This window comes from Rhinolophus hipposideros, assembly GCF_964194185.1.
Source record: "Rhinolophus hipposideros genome assembly, chromosome: 16".
NCBI classification, from domain to species: Eukaryota; Metazoa; Chordata; class Mammalia; order Chiroptera; family Rhinolophidae; genus Rhinolophus; species Rhinolophus hipposideros.
The window spans coordinates 19,958,664-19,981,851 of NC_138062.1; the positions used below are offsets into that span (position 1 = coordinate 19,958,664).

Genomic DNA, 23,188 nt, shown 5'->3' on the forward strand with positions numbered 1-23,188 from the left:
CTTCATATGTTAAAGCTCCTGAAGAAGGTTTAACTTTACCATAAGATAGTTTTTAAACTTCAGAGACATTAAGCAACAAAACAAAAGACATCATTTATAATCAGAAAGCAGCACAGTTTCCCAAAAAGGCAGGTCTAGGCACTTTTCACAAAGTGTATAGTAAAAAAATGGGACTTCTCATTCAGTATTTTATTAAATGTATGTTAAAAGGAATTTCATTAAACTGAAATGCTTCCCCAAAAAAGGTGTTGGTATTTGCCCTTATCCAGCAATTGTCACCAAAATCAAACCAAAATGCTACCCTTTTTTCTTTTATTTTTTAATAATTGCAAGGCTAATATTTTTCATTTATTTATATAAAGTGGATGACAAAGACATCCAGAGACACTTTAGAAAATGTTAATACTACCTAACAATTAAAGTGTGAAAATTGTTACTTAGAAACCCTAAGGAATTATTTTAACCTTCTTTTTCCAACCTATTAAAAACCATAAGTGTATGTTTCCTTTTTCACCATTTATCTATGAACTATGGAGAGTCATCTCTTTTTCAACGTTTTAATAAAGATAAAAAGGCCTTACTACTTGCTCCTAGAATTACCACTGACAATTTGTAGTACTATAAATTAATTGGACAAATGGAAAATAAATTAAAACAGATATTTTAAGGGTTATTATAAAAATTAGTTTTTATAGTTTCTTCTTTTTTGGTTAATTCCTATTAACAGTTTCTTCTTTTTTGATTAATTCCTATTAACTGTTTCTTCTTTTTTGGTTAATTCCTATTAACAATATTTCGAGCCAACATTCACTTAGTATTTTGTATGAACTTAGCATAACGTGACATTCTGTGGAGAAAACATAAAAGAAGTTTAATACATGGTCCTTACCTTCAAGGTAAGGGAGTTCTCATTTTATGTGGGAGACATGTCTCACACATCCAGAAATAGCACAAGGGAACAATGTAAGATGATATGCAGTGGTTAATAAAGGTCTTTTGTAATAAAAGATAAAAGGCCATGTCATGTGGTTTAAGAAAAATAAAAAGAAGTGCTTATCACAGTGCAGAGAAGAAGACCCCAAGGTTGAGAAGTGAGGGCTGTGTGGTCCACGAGTGATAAATCAAGAGTGGCGTGTTTGGAAAATGTGGTCGTTTGTTTTCTTTGGTGATCAGTTTGTGGGTATAGACCTGGACACAGGTGATTACACATCTGAACAGCTTGCTCCAAAGCTAGAAAGCAAACTAGACACAGTGGTAGCTCCTGAAATGGCTAAGGAGCTCAAAGGGGCAGTAAATTATCTTTGACAAAGAGGGTGTCATTGGATGAGGGGATGTGGCATAAACCGGGTGCCTTCTGTGTACAAGTGTCTGTCTACCACTTTACACAAGTTATTCAAACTTTCTAAATCTGGGTTTCCTTGTCTGTTTCATGGATCTAATAATAGTTCCAATCTCACCAATTTTTTAATGGGTAATAAATGACAAAAGCCACAGCAATAACACCTATTCTATAGGGCTGTGATGAGAATTCAATTGGATAACACATACAAAACATGATGGGGCTTGGGGGCAGAGACTGGAAAGTGTCAGGGAGAGTATGGCAGCCAGTCTTAGTATCATGTACGGACCCGGGCTGGGAATGCTAAAGCTCGATGTGGACAGTCTCTGGATAACTCATAAGTGAGATGAAGCAACAGTGAGTAACTCTGAAATTTGGGGACTGTCCCATTGTTGATTTGTCATGCTTCTATGCATTTCCTACAGTAGGCACCTTAGGGAAAAGCCCTGTGGATAGAGATGAGGTTGCTCTTTATCCTGGGTAGAAAATGAGAGCCCAAGGATTAGGTTTTAGATAATAGGAGATAACTGTCCCTTCATTTGGAACTGGAGGAAAAAGAAGTTTAGAATCAGAGTATAAGACACATTTGCAAGGAAGTCTCATTGCCAACATGAGTTGGCCTCTGCACCACGTTGGAAGAAAGAAGCTGGAAAATCAGCCCATTGCAGAGGCTGAGGCCTCAGATGGAACTTCAGAGGGGCTGAGCCTAAGGACTCAGAACAGAGAGCAATTCAAGCGATGAGCCAACTGAACGTCCTCTGTGTATCATTCCATTCTCCAAAGCCATCATGAGTCTTGGTAAAACATTACAGCTCAATCTTCCCTATGACAGTAAGTAAATATGGGAAGCATCTGAGCCTACACTTGAGACAAAACCATGTCAGGGAAAATAGCAGCAGCTGCCTGAGTGAAACCAGTCCTGGGCAGAAAAGGAGACCTGCACAAAGGCCCAGGAGTAGCCCAAACCCGGACCAATGTGGTATAGATAGCCAGGTTTTGCAATGGAAAGAATTTCCTAAGTTTCCAAGAAGTCCATGGAAGAGGACCTGACAAAGACACTGGATATCTGATAGTGACAAGAGATGAAAACCCAGGTTATTGTGGTTTGGGTGTTCATGGGAAGTGTGATCTTGTAACCTGCTGACATATGGAGCATCTGGGTTACATAGGATTGTTGTGAGGTTGAAATGAGATAACCATGAAAAGATCTTAGGATGACATCTGGCTTTTAACAGACCCTCAGTGAATGTCTGCTGTAGCAGAGGTCAGTGTTACTGACTATGAGATGTCATGCAAGGGGATGATGTAAGGACATTGGAACACAAGGTCATGGAAGATGTGTTCATTGAGCAAGTCCTGTCGGTAGCCGGGCTCCTGCATCTGCATAAACCAAATGGCACCACTGTGTGCAGAGCCAGACCCAGACCCACTTGTCAATTTCCCAAATATGGACAAGGTTATAAGTACCTAGAAGGATAATTTTCTAAAAAAGAGCAATAACAAATAATTCAACAGAGCTGTTTCAGAAGGTCATGAATCTGTGGTAGCAGGTGCAAGTCTCAAATGATGAACATACTGAGGCAGTGGGAGTTTGTCCATTTTTCTCTCAAAGACTATCAGAGCCCCCATTGAGTTTATGGGTAGTCTGATAAATTCCACCTTAATTTGCAGTCTTTATTCTTCTACGGGGCTTCTTATTGCCAAAGAGGGAAGTAGCCATTTGAAAAAAACACAGGCCCCCATGAAGCTTGTATTGGGAGATGTCTTCTGCATCTAAAGACATCTCCCTATAAGACACACACTTGTCTTGGATCCCTGGCACTGTCATGGAGAGTAGGCTGACAGGTGATAAAGGCCGTACTGGTGACAGAAATCTCACTTAAATCAGAAGGCAGAGTTGACTCAAGGAGTTGAATGGATGTGTAGCCAGAAGTAACTAAGATCCAGGAGGAAGGATGGCCAGAAGATGAGACACAGCATGTTTCTCAACATGTTACCCGTACCGACTAGGTTTACCAGCAGGAAGCAAATGGTGGCAATGACACCCTCCCCCACCCCCCCGCCCCAAATCAGGGTGGCTTCAGGGCAGGTGGAGAACTGGACCAGCTGATCCAGAATATACAAAGCAGTCTGACAGTAGTAATAGCTAGTAATTACAAAGAAATATTTCTTTATAGGTCCTATTTAAAGTTCTTATATGAATTAACTCATTTAACTGCACAACAACTGTGTTTAATCGGTAATGTCATTATCCCGGGTACACTTCAGTCTCAGGGCCTTTGCATTTGGCAGTTTCCCTAATAGGAATAACAGTTACATGCGTGGCTTACTCTTCATTGCATTCAGATCTCTGGTCAAATGTCATCTCCTAAAAGACTGTTCTGATCACTCCATCTAAAATAGTACACGTCACTCTTTATTCTCTTTACCATGCTTTGTTTTTCTGTAGAGCTCTTATCTATACTTATCTTTGATAGTATATCAGGGGTGCCAAAAAAATGTATACAAGTGGACATTTTGGTCAGCGTTGCTGAAGCAGTAGTTCGCCATAATCAGAAGTGTCTGGACACTGATGGTAACCACTTTGAGCACCTCTTGTAATTGCAGAAGTCAAACGTGACTTGCATTCATCTTTTGTTATCGTTATATATTGAGTAGTACAATTTTAATATAGTTTACCTTTTCTTAAAATGTGTATACATTTTTTGGCACCCTCTGTATATTTATTTGCGCATTGTCTACTTCCCCTCTAAAACTCAAGTTCCATTGCAGCCATAGTTTTCTTATGGCTGTATCCTCAGCCCCCAGAATAGTACCCTTCCCAGAGAAGAAGCACAATAAATAATTGTGGAATGATGGTTTCAATTTACAAGGAAGAATCTGAATTACAGGGAGTTTTAGAAAAGTGCTCGCGGTCTCAGCGTCATACATGCAGAATCTGGCTCAGAATCCAGGAAGTGTGACTCCAAGGCCCCAGCTCTTGGCTGCTAGTCTATGTTGCATCATCAGTATTTCATGACATTATCGTGTCAGTCCTGAGAAAGAAATGGGTCCACTGCAAGCAGGACAGCAGCATGTGGAACACTACTCTCTATAAACAAGGGCTAGAAAGGACAGATGCCCACATTTGGCCTCCTTGGCGCTCTCTTCTCGCCTGGACCTTCATATGTGTTGCTGGGAGGCCTTGGGGCTCCTGGCTAGAGGGCAGCCTCCATCTATCTCTTTGCCTCTTCTGCTGAGCATGGGATTAGAAAGTTAGGCTAAACCCCTCTGAAAACCTAGATACTTGTGATACCCTCACTGACAAAGAAAGGATGGCAGGGTCTCTGTTTGGCTGTGAATTTTTGGGTACCAGTCTCAGAATGCTCTGATAAAAATGCTTAGACCCTACTCCTACTAGCTGTGCTCAGATCACCCACTGGAGAAGGCAGTACTGAGCCTCAGGACACAAATGGCCTCTGGAACTCTACTAAAGTGTGGGCTCCATCTTTATATCTAGCTCATGATTTAGAGAAGCAGGACAGTGGAGGCCTGCGATTTTAAGCTCTAAGTGTTTACTTATCAGAGGCATGAAGGTTCCAGAAAAAATAAATCACTCAGTTACACTGGCAGTTAAGGAATCTTGGCATGCCCAGCCACTTCACAGACATGGTAGGCGTAGGAAAGAGACTCAGAGACTGAAGTTCAAACAGCCCTTCCATTAGGTGACGTCCTGTGGGCTGAGGCCCAGCGCTTGGCTAAGGCACAAGGGGGCAGGGCAAGGCAACGCCACAGATGATGGTTTGTGATGATCTCAGAAAGCAGTCAAAACTGAGACCTAAATGTGAAACCAGGTGGACAGCAGAAACTGGATAAGAACCTAATTGAGGTTAAGCATCAGAAGAGAAACAAGATATTCTAGGCCAGAGCAAGAACATTCGGAATACAGAGTAAGAAGTAGAACCTAGAGCCATTCCCTGAGCTCTGGGGTGTCACCACTGTTCCTTTCATAGCACACAGTTGGCCTTGGTGGGGAGAGGCAGAGTCAGCTTAACACTAAAGTTTTGGAACGTGAGCTCTAATAAACTTAGGGGAAAAAGGACAAGTAAAATGAGTATCTCAGTTTTTATATCCCAAAAGCTCAAAATATTTCACAGATTAGACTCGTCATGGGTCTCTACAGTCTTTTATTAATTTAACAATTATTTATTCAGAGCCTACTATGCCAGATGCAGAAGTAATTTATGGCTGAGATGAACCCACCAAATCACAGTGCTTTTTTTTGTTTTTTGAGTGTTTCTTAGTAACTTTCAAAGAGGAAAAACTTGCTTGTCAAATCCCCATACGAGTATTATCTTGTCCTATGAAAATGTATTTCTTCTAATGTTTAAACACTTTTTTTAAGTGGAGAATGATGCTTTTGATTTGCTTGAAACTCAGCAAAAAAAGTTTAAAAAGTTAATGTGAAACTGACTTTTTTATTCTCAAGAGGCAATAATTTTTGCTCAGATATTACCTAAAAGTCCATCAATCTCGTCTAGAGCTACCAATATAAGAATTTCCAAAAAAACCCACTGTCCCAGTTCCGCTCAAAGCACTCTTCAGGTTTATAGGCTGCTTTCCCTGAAGGCCTTTTTTTTTTTTTTTAAACCTTGTTCTTTTTTGTACTGTTGCCATTTTGAATCTCTTATTGTAACTGCTCTGAAGGGCGCATGGACCAGGACATTCTAACAAATGTTGTTTCTCTATCAATTATACGTCAACACTCAATTACATGGCTTCATACTCAAAGGACAGAGTCTTTCAAATAACAGATGAGAACGCGAATTACTCACATTGGCGATGATTATCAATAGACTTACACAGATTTATTGAGCACCTACTTAGGCCTACAGGTAAAAACATAGCTTAAAGAATGCAATTTTAAGTTTCAGTAGTGACAGTCATTCTGGTTATTCATCTCAGAATATTTAACTAAAAGGTGTTAAGTATTTGAATCAAGTCTAGAGAATATAATGGAGGTCAAAGCTGGAGATAAATAAAAAATTAAAAATAATTTAAAAAGTAATAGTAATAATAAAAATGGAGTCTAAGAGAGAAACTGGGAACACCAGCACTGACTCATTTGATTAGAAAGGCTCAAACGTGGCCACAGGGTATCTGGTAGACCAGGAAGAGCAACATTGACCTCACCAACTTGCATTACCAGCAAGAAGTTTTTAGGTATTCAGACATACTTAGGCATTTAATTGGAGCATATTAATATTAATAATGATAAATATGTAGGAATTCTTCCCTCAGCACTTTCCCCGTAGTATATTTCTCAAGTGTAGTAAATAATATCAAGAGTGATCTGAAAGAGTGTGCTTATTTTTTTAAATAAATTTTTCATTAAGGATATTACACGTGTTAAAAATTCATGTTTTCTAATACAACAAGGTTTACATTATACTCCCCCTGCCTCCTGTCTCCATTAAGTTATTGCACTAAATTACTCTCTCTTGACTGAATGTCCTATTACAAGTTACAGACAAATCCTGTTGAAGCCGTACTCTGTGGTCTAATACACGAATCTATGGATCCTTATTATTCCTCTTCATCATTGGAAAAAAAAGATGTTGTAAGCAAGCTAAATGGATTTCCAAAAATGTTAGAAGATAGCATTGGCAAAATCCAGCGAAAAAATCCATTCATCTTCACTCCCAAACTATGAGTATTAACTACAATGCTAATGTACATTCTAACACTGGTACCAAACATTTCTTACTTTGAACTTGGGCAAAGGTCATAGCTTCTAAAGTCTTTCTGATTGACAAGGAAAATCACTTTGCGATCACAAGCCCTACATCTTTTCAGCATACCAAAGAACCAACTAAAAATAACGTCTTTGAGAGACATACCCTTTAAATTAACTTGGCCATATCTTGATTGGTAACAACAAAGCAGAACTATTTGATAAGCAAAGAACAGGAATACAGGAAGTGGAAAGAAGCTGAGGAACGTACTAGTAACAACTCAACCAATATTTTTTATAGAATAATGGGAAATATCATCCAGGTCCTGTGGAACAGACTAAGTCAGGGAAAAACAAAAGGGAGGGTTATGAGATTGCATAAGACTAATGAAAATAGACGTCATTGCTTCAGGCCAAGTGCTTTCCTCTTAGATCTGTACGGGAGCCCCTTGTACCTTGCCAGGTGAGATGTCTTTCAGTAACAAGGCTCCAGGCTGGCCCAGCCCTTTTCCATTCAGCCTGTGTTCTGTGACCAAAGGGGACTGTGTGATCCTTCCAACTTCAGGGGGCCCTCTGTGGTATGGCAAGTCCCGCAAAACCCTGGAGCGTAGCCTCTCTCACGGCTGCTCTCTCCTGCTAGCCAGGCTGACCTCTTCAGGGAGCCTCTACCCTCACACATCTGCCAAAAATGATCATTTCTTGAAAGAGTCCATTTCCTTGGAAAGATCTGAATCGCCTACATTCCTTCTCAGTCCTCCGCATTAGTAAATCCTTGAAGAAACACAGTTATGGCCTGTCCTAGAAATCTTCAGCCACATGTGGTTTGTTTGCTCCTCTCTCTGTTTTTGCTGTCGTGGAGCTTTAAGCTCTGCTCATTTTGATGTACAATTTGTATGCCATGCCTGTGCTAAATCCTTTACAATCACTATATAACTGAATCTTATTTTACGCTTACAGAAACCCCTCTAGCTAGGTTTTGTGATCCCCATTTAACAGATGAGAAATCTGAGGCCTAAAATAAACGATATAATTTGCCTAAAGTCACAGAGCTCATTTTTAGCACATTGATCCAAGAGCTCAGATTCCAAAGGCCATGTTGTTACTCTCTCATTATGCGAACTACATCAGCCAAATCTGTGTATGGCATGTGTGACCTTTATTTTGCTTCATAATGTTTACCACTGACAATATAAAACTCTTCCACTTAAAGCCATGTGTCCTCAAACGGGGCACTTAACCTATTTCTACCTCATGTGTAAAATGGGAATTGACAGTCCCCACCTTAAAAGAGAGTTGTGAGCATTAAGGGAGTTAATATGTGTAAGAGAACAATGTTTGGCCAATTGTAAGCATTATATAAGTGTTAATTATCATTGTAAATAGTAGAGTAGTAATAATACCAATAGCAGTACTAATAGTCCATTTATTTATTTGCAGATTTATTATATGACTCCTACTGGAATGCCATTCCTTAAGGACGGAGACATTGCCTTGTTCAATCCTGGTACTGTACTTCCATTGTTGAGAACAGTGCTTAGCTCACAGGAGAGACTTTGTAATTATTTGGTGAATGAGTGAATGTATAAATGACTTCAACTCTTCATATTTGCTTTTCTGTGGCTTTTGGGGTTTGGGCGGCTAAAAGTTACAAGTGGGTGAACATGGCCTCTGATGTTAAAGCTGCATACAGTTGGTCCAGCACCCCCATATGTTCAGACACAAAGAGGGCACCACCGATGTTCTCTGCTGTACCTCATGCTGACGGCCTTCTTTCCTGACATTTTCTTCCCAGGGGTCTCATAGATGGTCAAGGCATTCTCCATTCCTTTCAAGTTGTCCTTCCCTCTCCCTACCATAAAAATGAACCTATCCTTATTTTTAGGCTTCCTCCCTGGTAGGCGACACCAAATTATTCTCGCAAACTAACACACTATTCAAATTTTTCTAATGTCCCTTGCAATTCTAAAATTCTAGTAATCCTGATCTCGTGTGACTGTGTGGTTACTTCACAATTTGCTGTATGTGTGATGATATCATACCAAAAATGTGCTGATATTTACCCTCTATCCTGATAAAGAATGCCTTCGTCCAAAGTAATAGCTCTAATGGTAGAACTCAGGCATCAAAGCCGACCTCTTGAGAAAAAAAAAAAATGGTGCTGATAGAGCTTTGCGAAAATCTCTTGATGTATTACATGGTTTTGTTTCCCAGAAGTAAGACTAGTGCTTGCTCTTTGGTCTACTCAATCAGCTTTTTCTGACTTCATTAGAGGTTTTATTCTGGACTGGGTAAGTTTGGGATTTAACTCCCTCTCTCCTATGAAGAGTAGCAGAGTTTCCTCAGAGAAATCATGAGTGAGGATAAAATAGAAGGAAGAGCAAACAAAAGGAGGAGAGAACAAGAAATCCATGCAGTGTGCAGCAGAAGAGAAAGAACAGGTCAAAGTGAAATGGGAGAGCAAAAAAGAGTGCTATTGAGCAAACAGGAACAGGAGAGGAAATGCAATGGAAAAGCAGAGAGCAGAGGAATTAGCACAAAAGAAGGTGGTGAAATGCAGGGGATTCCACCAGACAAGTGAGACAGCTGAGAAGGAAGAGTGGGTTAAGATAGAGAGATAGGATACAAATGGGTTAAGACATGGAGTAACCATTGTCAAACATGTAGGTAAGGAAGGCTTGGTGGTCTAAATGAAATGCGCATTGTTTGTTTGTAATTCTGGTGGTTTACGATACATCTCAATGTTTCATCTAATTTTAGTTCAAGTTATAATTTTGTTCATTACATGCAACTGATTATTTTCAATGTATCAGGTACAGAGGGCCCCTTATCAAGGGGTAGAAGTGATCTCACTTCGTTTATAATCCATTATTATGCATACATGAATTAACCTTACACTGTTGGAAAATTTCTGGCAGTGCCTGGATATCTTAAGCACTGCTCTTAACAATATAAGTATTGTTGTGCCTATTTACAGATGGAGAAGCGATTCTTTCCCAGAAAGTAAGATGCAATTTAAATGCTTTGGCCTAATTTGCGGTGGTAAAGGATATGGCTTCGGTGGAGTTGGCAGAAAAGCCAATTCACATATGAACATGCTCCTCTTTCCATTCCCATTGCCACTGTAGTTCACGCCACCATTGGCTCTCACTCAAAATATTATGATAGCCTCTTAGTTCCTTTCCCCACCCCCAGCTTGGATCGTTCTAGTTATCCACAACAACACATCCAAACTGAACTTTTAAAAACATCGCCCCTCAGCTTCGATGTAAATTCTCCAGTGGCCTTCCACAGCACAAGGGACGAACCTAAGATCCCACAGGTACTTGTACAGTCTTGCCCATGTATCTCATCTTTATGCTCAGCTCGGCTGATCTTAACTTTTCTCCTCAGATGTGCCATTCTCTTTCCTTTCCTACGACCTGCACGTATGTTCTGTCCTAAGACTGGAACACTTCCCCCTTGTTCATCTGGCTAAATAGGACTCATATTTCCTGTCTCAGCGTAAATACTGCTTTCCTCAAGGAGCTTTGTCTGCGCCCCATGCCTAGACCAGGTCACTGCTGCTGTGCTCATTGTTTATTTCACTTCTTCTATACATCAATTCATATAATTTGTAATAATTATTTTAATACTTATTTGCATCATTTTTGTTTGCAGTTCGTGACCCCCAGCTGATTGCAAGTCTTAGGAAAACACAGGCCCGGTCTATCTTACCCATCACTCTTTCCCTAGTGCCTGCCATGTTTCCATCATATGACAAGTGCTCAATCGATGAGGTTGAGGAGTACATGAAATTTACATTTCCCACATCGTAGATTTGTGTTTCAGTCCCAAGGAGTCTGCCTCAGGTAGAGCACATACAACGCATACAATGATTTCTACGCATCTATTTGCAGAGAGAGAGAGTGAGCGAATCCCTTTGGCTCCCCCCACCTTGTCTTGTGTTCTGAGTGTGCTCAGCATTACAGTCGGGTGATAGAGTCAGAGCCAGCAAGCTCCTGAGTGCTCCATATATACAACGCCTGCAATTGTCCCCCATGAAATCAAAGTGATGCACAGTTTCGGGAACCCTTTCAGCAGCTGTAAGCAGAGGATTTGCAATCCTATTTAGTTAAGATGGAATCTAGCTGAAGGGCAGAAAGTAGTTGGAGAAAAGAGGGGCGTTACTAGCATTTTGTGTACAATAAAGGAGACAATATCTTGGTTCTTTACTTACTTGACATTGCTTTCTTCATAGCAAGTCTCATTGTATCCTCTCCTGATGTACAGTTGCAGTCTTCTGCAGATTTGTCACCATGCTTTATTCTGAAACGACAGTGTCCAAAATCTGTACTTAGTGTAATGACTTGTTTTTAACATCCCAGGATGACTGACTCAAAACCTTTTGACTAAATGTTGCGGGTTAGGTTAGAGGAGTTGCCATCAGGCCCAGAGTCAATCTAATGCAGCTTCCAATTGTCTTCCTATATGCCCAAATATTGTTTTAAAGATACTGACATAAGCTGACCTAATACATGTGCCTGTTCCTTCCCGGTGTTGACGGGCACTAGAGAAGAAAACGACTGTTAACTCTAGCACAAGTGATCAGATAAAATGATCAGGATTTCATTTTTTTTTTCTTCTAGCAGCCAAACCAGCTTGTGGCTTTCAGAAGTCATGCCCACTGACGGCATTAAACACTTAGAGCCTCTCATCCCAAAAGGACACATACACAATTATCTTTCCACTGGCTGGATTAGCCCAGGTCAATGTTATGTTTAATATTTAAACGTAATCTACAGTTATTTGTATTTGCTTACTCAGTGGTCATCTGCTGAATGAATATGAATACAAATGAACTTGGGGAGAATTATTGAGGACTATTGAGTTGGACAGACCTAGTGGGAAGGTGGTGTCTATTCAAACACCTGTCTTCCACTCTCCTGCCATCTGTGCAGTCACTTCCCCCTTCAGCCTTAGTATTCGCCCCCTCCATTACCCTGTCAGGAGGAGAGTGCAGCTCAGGTGGATAGAATGTGGGTTTAATATGGCCCATTGAGCGTAATGTTGATTTCCTTTAAGTAACCATTTCTGTTCTTACTATAAATCTCTGTCTATATATCTATGCTTAATTTGGAATAATGAGTCCATCTAAGGAAAGAGCCAGTTTATACATTTTGTGAGGAGACTAGATCAAATAAGCAGACGATAGGTCGTCCAAAGCTGTAAGTGAAAACAGCAGAATGATGCATAATTCACAGGTTACAGTGAAGTTAAAAGAGAAGGTTAATATTTTAATGCATTCTTAAGAATTCTTTCCTTCAAATACTCAGTATGAATATAAAAAAACGTCCATACGTAGATATAAAGGAAAGGGAAGAAACTAAAATGTAATCCAGACTTACTTTATGTTGTTGCATGTGATGCTAGAGAGTTTATTTTCATCTTCTCATGTAATAAAACAAGGTGAGTGTTTTACAACAAGAAACCTGAGTTCAGAGAGTTTAAGTATTTTGGGATACAAGCCTAAATCTATCTGTTTCAAAGTTCTTCCCTTTAAGGGGTTTTATCATTTACAGTACATCAGTCTGGGTGATTCAAACCTCTAATTGTCTCACCTCACAATGTGGCATATATTTTGCTATATCCCCTGTAGGAGACCAAAAAAAATGAGAAAAATGGAAATCATAAGAAACTGTGCATCCATTTTCCTAGATATGACCTCATTAGAGCTCAAAGGAATTGGACAACCATAATAGGTCTATTTCTACCCATTCATTCTTTCATCCAAAACATAGTCTTTTGATTGCCAAGTATGTGCCGAGAATTAGGATAGGCATTTTGGTTGGAATAAGTTAGAGGGAAATGCTCTGTTACCACAGAGCATACAATTGTAGGGAGCAAGGCAGAGGGAGAGCATCAAGATGGTGTCCAGAGCCCACGCTCCCTGAGAACGGCTCCGGAGGTCACTAGATGTGTGCTGAATCTGAATCCGGCCCTTCAGACCAAAGTTCTGGGACAAACCAAGAGGCCTCCCTCACAGAGAGGCTGGGGTGTGTGTCTTAGTTTGCTGTCTGTACAGTGCACCCAGGGTGGCAGTGTGCTGAGAACTCTCTCTCTCTCTCTCTCTCTCTCTCTCTCTCTCTCTGTTTCTCTGATCCACAGTCGATGGGACCCAGGGACGCAGGCCCTATTGGCCATCAGAGTCAGGTGATCAAGGCGCTTCCCTCAGGCAGCAGCTGCAAAACTGGGGCACCAGGTGTAAAAACCAGGTCACCAGTCATGTGTAAGGCTCCCTTCCAGGAGACACTGGAGCTCTGAAGCATGGCAGAGGGAGAGCATGAAGAGAGTGCCCACCCTCTGAGGTCTCTGAAAAGGATTACTGTCAGCCCCTAGATGTGTGTTTAATTAGAAGCCTGCCCCTCAGGCCACATCCATGATGATTAACTAATGGGCCTCCTTTACAAAATGGCGGAGCTCCTGTCCTTGATCTGCTGCCTCTTGCTGTGCCCTGGGAGTGGTAGCTGTTTAAAAACTCTTTCTCTGTTGGTTACAGTCCTGTGAGACCTACTAGTGTAAGCCCCACTGGCCACCAGAGCCATGCAATGTAGAGGTGTCATCTGGCAGCAGCTGCAAAAATTGGGGTGCCCAATAGGGGTATTAATTCTTTTTTGGGTGACACCAATTATTACAGTCCCATGAGACTAGAAACACAAGCTTCTCTGGCCTCCAGGGCCAGGCAGTCAGAAGGCATCCCCTAGGCAGCAGCCACAATGATTGGGGCACAAGGAAAAGCATTTGATAAAATTTAACATCTATTTATGATAAAAGTTATCAATGAAGTGGGTATAAAGGGAACATAACATAATGAAGGCCATATATGACAAGCCCACAGGTAACTCACTGGTGAAAAGCTGAAAGCCTTTCCTCTAAGATCAGAAATAAGACTAAGATGCCCATTCTTGCCACTTCTATTCAACATAGCATTAGAAGTCTTAGCCAGAGAAATCAGGAAAGTAAAAGAAATAAAATGCAGCCACACTTGAAAGGAAGAATTAAAACTTTCACAATTTACAGATGACATGATATTACATATAGGAAACCCTAAGGATTCCATCCAAATGGAATATTAGTCAGCCACAAAAAAGAATGAAATCTTTCCATTCTGACAACACAGTCAGACTTCAAAGGCATCATGCGAAGTGAAATAAGTCAGACAGAGAAAGACAAAAAGACCTTCTGATCTCTCTTATACATGGAATCTAAACAGAAGAAAATAAACATGCTCATAGCTACAGAGAGCACATTGGTGGTTGCCAGAGGTAGGGGGGTGGAACATGGAATAAACGGGCGAAGGGGGTCAATAGGTAAAAAGAAAAAAAATGCAGTTGATGTAAAACAGATACAAAAATTATTTTATCAGATATACTTCAACCGTGAGATTTCATACATATGAGACATGTTTTTAAAGGAGAAGTTTGCAGTTGATTTTCTGAATTTGTCAACATATTTACACCACTACTCAGTATTTTATTTTTTGTAGTTGTGCTGAGGAAAGGCACGGTTGGCCTTCAATTAAAATGCACAGCACCTCAATACTGAACGAGGAAATCCCCATTTCAGCAGGATGCACAAGTCATTGTCCTTCTCACTGGAAAATTAACCCTTTTCTCCCCGGTTCCTGAGCCAAGAGTAGCAGGTGCCATTCACTCACTCCTCATCTTTAGACGTAGCAAAGTCAATCAGACAGTTCATAAGAGATACACTCTGCCACATCAATTTCTTTGCTATTTAGATTAAATGAGCTTTGTGTTGTGCTCAAATTAGACACTCATCATGTATAATTAGCCCCTTACATAGGACAGCTGCTGGCTGTCACAATGCTTTCAACCCAGTGCTGAGTGTACCCATTGTTGGTGTTTATGGTGAGCATTACTGAACCAAATCTATGAGATCTGCATCATTTGATTTGATGATAAATATAGAAAAGAATTCCCTAGAGAAAGGTATGACATGCTCATCTTCAATTAACTTGGAAGTAATTCTATTAAAAGGCATTAGTCTATAATATTGGAAAATTATTTTAAAATTTTTAAATATTAAAATTAAAAAGTAATAATATTAAATATTATTCTATTTATGACAATAAAGACTATTTATGAAAAAAGGAAACAGCACATTTGCCATCAGTATCTTCAAAGGACTGATGAAGCAATTGAATCATCAGGATGGGTCTCATTGATAAATTGAGAATCAGGAAATCTTGGATTTAACCCTAACTTTAAAACTTTGCTAATACACTTACTCCCTACTTTTGTCATCTGTAAAATTGTACAGTTATCAAAAAGCATTTATATGAAGCCCTTTACGATGGAAATGTTACCACAGATATATAAAATGTAGTTCTCAGAGTATAGTTCTAAATTTGAAACCATAATTATTTGCATTTGCCTGAAATCAAAGATTTATTTTTATTTTATTGTTTGAATAATTTTTTATCAGTTTCACGTGTACAAAACAACATAATGATTATACATTTATACCCCTCAGAAAGTGATAACCTCCCCTAAGTCTACTATCCCTCTGACATCGTACATAGTTATTGTAATAGTATTGACTATATCCCTATGCTGTACTTTATATTCCATGACTATATATACACATATACATATTCATAATATATATATATACATAATTATAGTTGACATTCAACATTATCAAATCAGAGATCTTGTAGTTGATTCTGTGAGTGATGGTTTACATATTTAAGAAGTGGGGAAAGCTTGGGGAAAATCTAATATAATCATTACAAGCAGTAGTTTGCCACTTTTTATTTTTTCGTGTATGCATTTCTCATCTCCAATTGGAATCGTTCTACAAATAGATAACAGAGAAAAGGGAAACCTGTGAAGTCACAGTGAGTTAGATGAAGAGCTATTACTACAACTTCTCAACTATATAAATTTTATTCTTAATCCCACCCAGCTAAAAAGAGAAGTAGAAATTTAATATATAATGTTAGATGATAAAGGGCAATAAAAGCTGTGTCATGAGCACAATTATCCATTATCAAATTATAAAGGTAAAATTTGGTTAGGGGATAGATTCAAATTTTGACTGCCAGTGTGTAATATTTCTGTGAAATCAGTTTTTGTGGACTATTCCAAATGCCATTTATGATATTGAAGCAATGTGTTTAGGAGCGATGTACTTTGAAGGACTGTTTTGGAAGTTAGAGGTTTGGAGGTTATCTACCTGTTCATATATACATATTTGTATGTATGTGTGGGTGTACATATACATACAAATACATTAACAGAGTTTATTAAACAGAGTTCAATAAATGTTTATTGTTGACACACATTATGTTTTCCTTAATGGGTCCACTTTGGGAAGTTTGTGTATACAGGACTGATATTCAATTGGAATATAACCAGACTGGCTAAAACAATTGTTTCTGGCTGGCATTCCTTCTTCTTTATGTAGCAGGCAGGCATTCACTTTGGTTAATGCTTGTATCTTACTGGTTATTAAATATTTTTATTATTACTCTGGGTGCATATATTTTAATGTATTCTATAGGATACTTTATAAATCATTGATAGTAATTATTAACAAAATTGTAACAATAGCAAAAGAAGTGGAGATACAATTCATGTACTGCATATTGTTGAGAGATAAAGTTGGAAAACAGGAAAAAATAACCAAAAATATTGTTATGTTCAAGCTAAATAAGGAACCATGTACGGAGCAGCTGAACACAGTTGTGCCTATAAAACAATGGTCAAGAAACACACACATCGAACATTTCCAACTATAGCAAGAGAATTCCTCATTTAAATTACTTCAAGAAATCCTGATGATGGGAATATTCTTTAGCGTCTTTGGACTGAATAGATAACATTTCTCTTTCTTGCTCTATCTCTATCTCCTCTGCTCACTCCTTCTCTCCACAGAGATCAGCAAGAAAAAAGAAGCGACTGACTCCTTAATGTAATTTATCAAAAATGCTCCAAAGCCATCGAATTCACAAATGTTTTAAATATATAATTTTTTTTAAAAAGGAAAATATTTAAAATTTTCATCTTTCATGACTTTGGTAGACACGTTTTTCTACATTACTTTTATGTACATTGTCTTTTATTCTATTTGGGTAGCATTCACACAGGCTGAGCTGGTACATAAGGAGTAATTTGGCCAATTTTATTTGGGGAGAAAATAATTATAAAATAATTGTTTTATAAATAACATTTGATTGAAGTCAGCTACTTGTTCTCAGCATAACTGTTTGACTTAATTCAACTAGTTTTTTCATATTAATTTTTAGTAGATTCCCCTTATAGTCAAGAATTCTATTTATTCTGTTTCATAATGCCAAACCACATAAAATTAAATAAGATATAATCATGAAGGATTCTCTACATTTTTTCTATATCTAGAAATAACCATACCATTCATCATGAAAAAAATGAAAAAAATAATTTTTAAAGGATAGCTAGCAAAATTTACTCAACAACCTCAGATCCTAGTCTTATAAACATCAACTTTACAGATAACGTTCTGTGACTTATTTCACTTGTAGAAATGTAGGCAGTTTCAATATAAAATTATATATATAAAGAAAATTTCCCATCAAGAATACTCATTCCAATCTTAAGTGAACATAGGAAATTTTAGCTTACATGGATTCTCCAAATGTACTTTAATGATCTGTAAAACAGTCTCCACTGAAGTATATGAACTTTAAAAAAAAGATTTTGAGCAAATCTTTAAAAAAAAAAAAGAAAATCATATTTACAAAATGTATTTTAAAAATCTCAAACATCATTTTTTTCTTACTTTCAAAATATATATTGAGACCCAAAAAAATAAAAGGAGGGAAAGAGTGAGAGAAGAGGAAGGGAGGGATTAATCAATTAACCAAACTTAGGAGAAATTTTTATCAGTGAAGTATAGGTGGGACATTTAGGAGGACATAAACACTAGTAAAAATTGGAAGCAGTTAGCCTATCAGGGTCATCTTCATGAGTTCTAATTAAGACTTATATGGAGAGTTATTTTTAGTAATCAGAAGAGCCACTGTCTGATTTTCAACTAAGAACTGAAAACTGGTTCATCTACTTATTCAAAAAAATATTATCGAACAGCTACTGTATGCCAGATATTGTATCTATATGCCAATTACCACTGTAGATGCTAGAAGAGAAAAACCAATAACCAACTTTGTTTTTGTATGTTTTTTCAACTTGATATGTCTAATGAAGGTAAATGAAAGAGAGAAATGCAAATGATGGCAAGTGTTATAGACTAAACGTGTGTATCCTCCCTGAAATTCATGTTAAAGCAGTCCTCCTCACTGTGATGGAAATGGAGTTGGGTTTAGATGAGGTTTAGATGAGGCAGTGAGGGTGGAGCCCTCCTGAAGGGATTAGTGCCCTTCGAAGCAGAGACCAGAGAGCTTTCTTGCTCTCTGCCCATCTGATAAGGACGCAGGGAGAAGAGGATCCTCACTAAGAATCCAACCGTGATGGCAATCTGATCTTGAGAACTTCCAGCCTCCAGAACTGTGAGAAATAAAGGTCTGCTCTTTAAGCCACCCAGTATGGTATTTTGGGACTGCAGCCCAAACAGACTAAGAGATAACAAGAGAGGAAGTTTTTTAGGAGAGAAAGGGAAGAGAGGGATTTCAGCAGTAAGATTACTATCTGAGATGATCACCAAGGCCTTCATAGCTGGACAGTTTTGTTGTCTTTTTTTTTTTTTCAATCTAGACTCAAGCCAGTAATTGATTTATACCAAAACAGGTCAATAAGCTAGGTAGGTGTAAACCAGGATGGTTCATATGCCTCTTAATAGTGAAAAGGTTGGTAGAAAGAGTCAGGCCTGAGCTCTACTTCCGGCGTGGTCACTGTGGTGCTTCATTCTGGGGACTGAGTTTCCCAACCTTTCTGGGACTTGAGTACTTACTTCATCTATATAAGGGACTAAGACCCTTCCAGATTCTCTCTGTTATTCTGAATCCTGGGCAGGCCCTGCCAATAGTGTTAATGTTCTTGGATGAAGATGGGAGACTTACAAATGGCTCACCAAAAATCTATTTCTATTCCTAGAGAAAATAACTCATAACGTGTTCTACTGCGAGTGAGTTAGTAACGTAATCTTTAAATATGAAACAGAAAACCTTTAGTTTTTCCCATAGATCTGAATGAAGGAGAACCAAGACCAAAATACTTGCTGGGCTGTGCTTTATAATAGCTTCTAAGTGGCTTGTTAAAAAAAAAAAAAAAAAAAAATCTTGTTTTAGGTTACATAACTTGGCTCTAAATATAAGCAGATACAGTTAAAAAACAAAAACAAACAAACAAAACAACAGTGTTCTGACATACATTTGTTTTTCCAAAATGGATGCTGAATATAGAGAGACAAAATTAATGGAGAAAAAGTATTCCTTTATACCCAGGTTTAATATGGGGCAGATTTTCCAAGTCTTCAAATATTTGCTTGATTTGGGGACTTTTCTTAATTACCTTTATTCCTGCTCAGAATCAGATAGTCGTATGAGATCAAACTCACTCTGAGCTGACCCAAGCTTTTTAACTTGTCAAATGTGAATGTGTTTTTTGTTTTGTTTTGTTTTTGTAGAATTAGGAATTGTGGTGAAGGGAGCTTTGAAGATAGATGGCACTTTGAAGATAAATAGTAAATATCATAATATTTACCATAATAACATAATTATGTAGATATAAATTTTGAGGTATATGGTTAGAGACACTGGAATCTGAGCAAGAAAACTAAGGTTCATCCTAAAGGCACTTCTTTTTACAAAATCCCTCAGGTTTATCTTTCTAAAGGTTTCACCTTTTCTTGCTGCTTATTTTCCTCTGAGATAATATCCCTGGAGTCCTCAATCACTGCTCATGTCTTCAAGTGCTCCACCAGTAAGGGTTTGGATTTCAGTATCTCAGAGAGGAATAAATATAGAACCAGAAGAACTTGTCTGAATCTGAGACCTTATTTAGGGAGAATGAAAACCACCTAATGCATGTTGTTAGCATTTGGGTTTCAAAGCAGAATGCTTTTTACGTGCTTGCTTTTAAGTTTCACCCTCATCGCAGTTGTAGCACTTTGTTATGGTTTGGCTTCTTTCCTAAATATAATTGTTTGGATGTCCAGAAATATATAATGGAATCTCGTAAACACAGAGAAACTTTAAGGTCACTTAGTTAACAGAAGCATCTTTTCTTACCTCTCATGAACTCTGCATCCATGGGATTTTAGACTAGGGCTCATTAGTGCCTAAACCTAATATATACCTGTCAGAACTTCTTCTCTCTTCTCAGTGGATTAAAGAGGGGTTTTGTTTTTAAAGGTCATTATTTTTGTGTGTTCTCTCCCTTCTGGTTCTAAAATGCGGCTCTCTGCTCCACCCTCCTCCTTACCGGTTATGTTTTCTGTTACTTTTTTCCTTGATTCCCACTTTCCTCTTGTCCTTGCATGCCTCAAGTTTTTTATCAGTGCCATTCCTTTTATTTCCAATCATTTTTTGTTGGTCTTGGGCTCGTGAGGTCGTGGCTTGCATAGGCTTTTCCCCTCAGCTTTTCTTCCCTGTTCATCTGCCTGAGTGGCCTGGCTCTGTCTCCACCTTGGGCTGCCCCACATTCTTACCACTGTTCCGGAAAAAAAAAGACTTTTTACTCTCAAGTTAAACAATGGCCTGGAACTTTTCAAAGAACTTTCCAAAGCTCCTGGGTATCATCAATCTGCCTCTCCTCCATGACTAGTGGTGGTCAGAGCCAGTCACATCTTTTGGAGTTGAGCCTCCGGTGTTGCCCGCTGAAAGATTACTGCTTCCTTGTGGTGGAGATATTGTACTCTATGGAGAGCCTAGAGTGGGGCTGTCACTCTCTGCCAGGTTCAGAGGGTTTTTTTTTTTTATTGTCCCTGTCAGTTAGCAGCCCAAGGTTACTGCCAGCTCTCTGTCAGGGCTTTGATTTTTGTCAGCTATGGCCAGGTCCTTTTAGTTATCTGCTATCTTTTCAGCTTTGTTCAGGCTGAGCTCTACTTGTCTACTAATTAGCTCTTTGGAGATTTCCCTTTTAAAACTCACTATCACAGAGGACAGGAACCGTTCAAAAGTTTTGTGCTTCATAGAAATTCCATATTCATCCATATCTTGTACAGCCATATTTTTAAAATTAAAAGTGGCAGGTCAGGCCAATTTAAGGTATAGAAATAACATCGTCTGTAAAGGGAGACCTTCAGGTTCTTGATCAGGTATGTAGATGAGTGACAGGGAAAGGAAAAGGTTTACATCAAAAAACACAGAGGAGTACAAATTAAAAAGAAACTATCACTCTGTATAACATATTCACATGTTCTTTATCTTCTGGTGTGCAAATATTGTGCTAGCTGAATATAAAAGTAGCACAACTTTAGGGTACAAAAAAAAAACACACTGTAATAACATCAAGAGTGGTCTTACATCAAGGAGGGCCCTGAGGATGTCTTTGTTGTCAACTTCAGAAGAAAAGAGAGGAACAGAGGAGGAAACTGGCAGAAGGAATAGATGCCAAAGAGAACTCAAAGGATTAGGTCCGGGTGAGGTGATCGGTATTCGAAAACAGTCTGCCTTCTGGCTCTGATCTAAGGGAATAGGCTGGCAGCCAAGCCAGAGGGCATAGCCGCACAAACACACCTCCAGCGCACTGCTTGAGGGTTGCCTCAGTGCCTTAGAAATTGTGCTAGCAATTAGAAATAAAGCTATGGAAGAGCAATAGGCAAAATACTCTATTTATAGGTAAAACTCTGCTTTTTACATAATCCCCAACCTGGCTGTCCCCTCCACACAAACATACCTTCCCTTTCGTTTTCTGCAAGCCCCCCTTCTTTTCCTAAGGCTCCCAAGTACATTTTTTCTTCCGCTAACTTAGTGCTTTTGTAAGTTGCACTTATACTGCATTTACACACTGTTAATGCCTGCAAGATGAAAGTAAAAACCTTTGAATATATTAATGCTATAACACAGATGTCTTACTTTCTACTCTCTCTTTTTTTTTTTTTTAGCAAGTTGATGTGGCTAATAATGATGCAGATTGCGCTGGATGGATGTGCAGATGAAACAGGGGAATACAGATTAAATAAAAATTTCTTCAAAGCTTACGTTTGCTTCATAATTTAACTTCTGGGCTTGTCTCAGTGGTAGTAGGTGCGACCAGGCATCATAACATTGTTCTAAAGCATCTTAGCATCACAGAGAAACAATCACCCAAAAAGCACGGCGGCACTTTTTCGAAGCCAGAGGAAAATAACAACAGAAAAAATAAAGCCTGCCAGTGGCTCCGTAGAGAGAGGCATACCTGACCCAACTGCTAGTAACGAGGGAGCTGTGAGAAATCAGGGACAGAGGTTCTGTGCTTAAGTAGTATATCTGTTGGATACTGAGCTTTGCTTTTTATAGCTACTTTCAAAGCATCAGTAGCTGCTTCTTCTAGATAGTGAATGTGGTATGTGCCAGAGGTAGTCACATACTCACTCTGGAAACATCATGGAATGGCTCTATCATTGAGCTCTTTTAAACAATGAATACAAGGGATACGGATGACATCAGGCCTTGGAGCAGACACAGTTGATTTCTCTTTCCTGCAGCCATTCATTCATTCAGGAAAATTTGTTAGCACCCGGCCAGGTATTTTGCTAGGTCCCTAGGATATAAGAACGGGTGAAACGTGACCCTTTCCTTCAAGGAACTTACAGGGAGAGGAAACGTATAGGTCTTCTGTTTAGAAGACCTATAATATCATCTTTTAAAGGAATGAAAAAGTGCTGGGGGATCTCCTAGGAGGGAATAGTACCATCTTCCAGGCCAAATGTGGCAAGACTGCATCTGGAGTCTGCATCTTTATTGGGTGAAGATAAGCTTACCAGCTGGACCAGGAGGCATGTGTCGAGGCCTGGAGTCATTGGATGAACCGCAGCATTGAAAAACGGTGAGAAGTCCAGGTGGCCAGAGCTTAGTCTGTAGGTGTGGTTGGCGGAGAATATGTGAGGCATAATGACAGGTGATCAAACCAGGGCAGTGGGTTTAAGAAGACTCTACAAGGCCTCCTAATGCTAAACTAAGGCATTTAGCATTTACTCTACAAACAGGCAGCCAAATG

The 23,188-nt window shown here is 38.9% G+C and overlaps 1 protein-coding gene across 1 annotated transcript in view; it reads right to left on the reverse strand.

Moving 5' to 3' along the window:
* TTC29 (tetratricopeptide repeat domain 29) overlaps window positions 1–23,188 on the reverse strand; it is a 538,084-nt gene that overhangs the window by 224,592 nt on the left and 290,304 nt on the right. The window contains exon 5 of the mRNA XM_081077081.1: window positions 11,269–11,357. The gene's annotated coding sequence lies outside the window, so the exon portion shown is untranslated. The remainder of the gene's footprint in view (window positions 1–11,268; window positions 11,358–23,188) is intronic.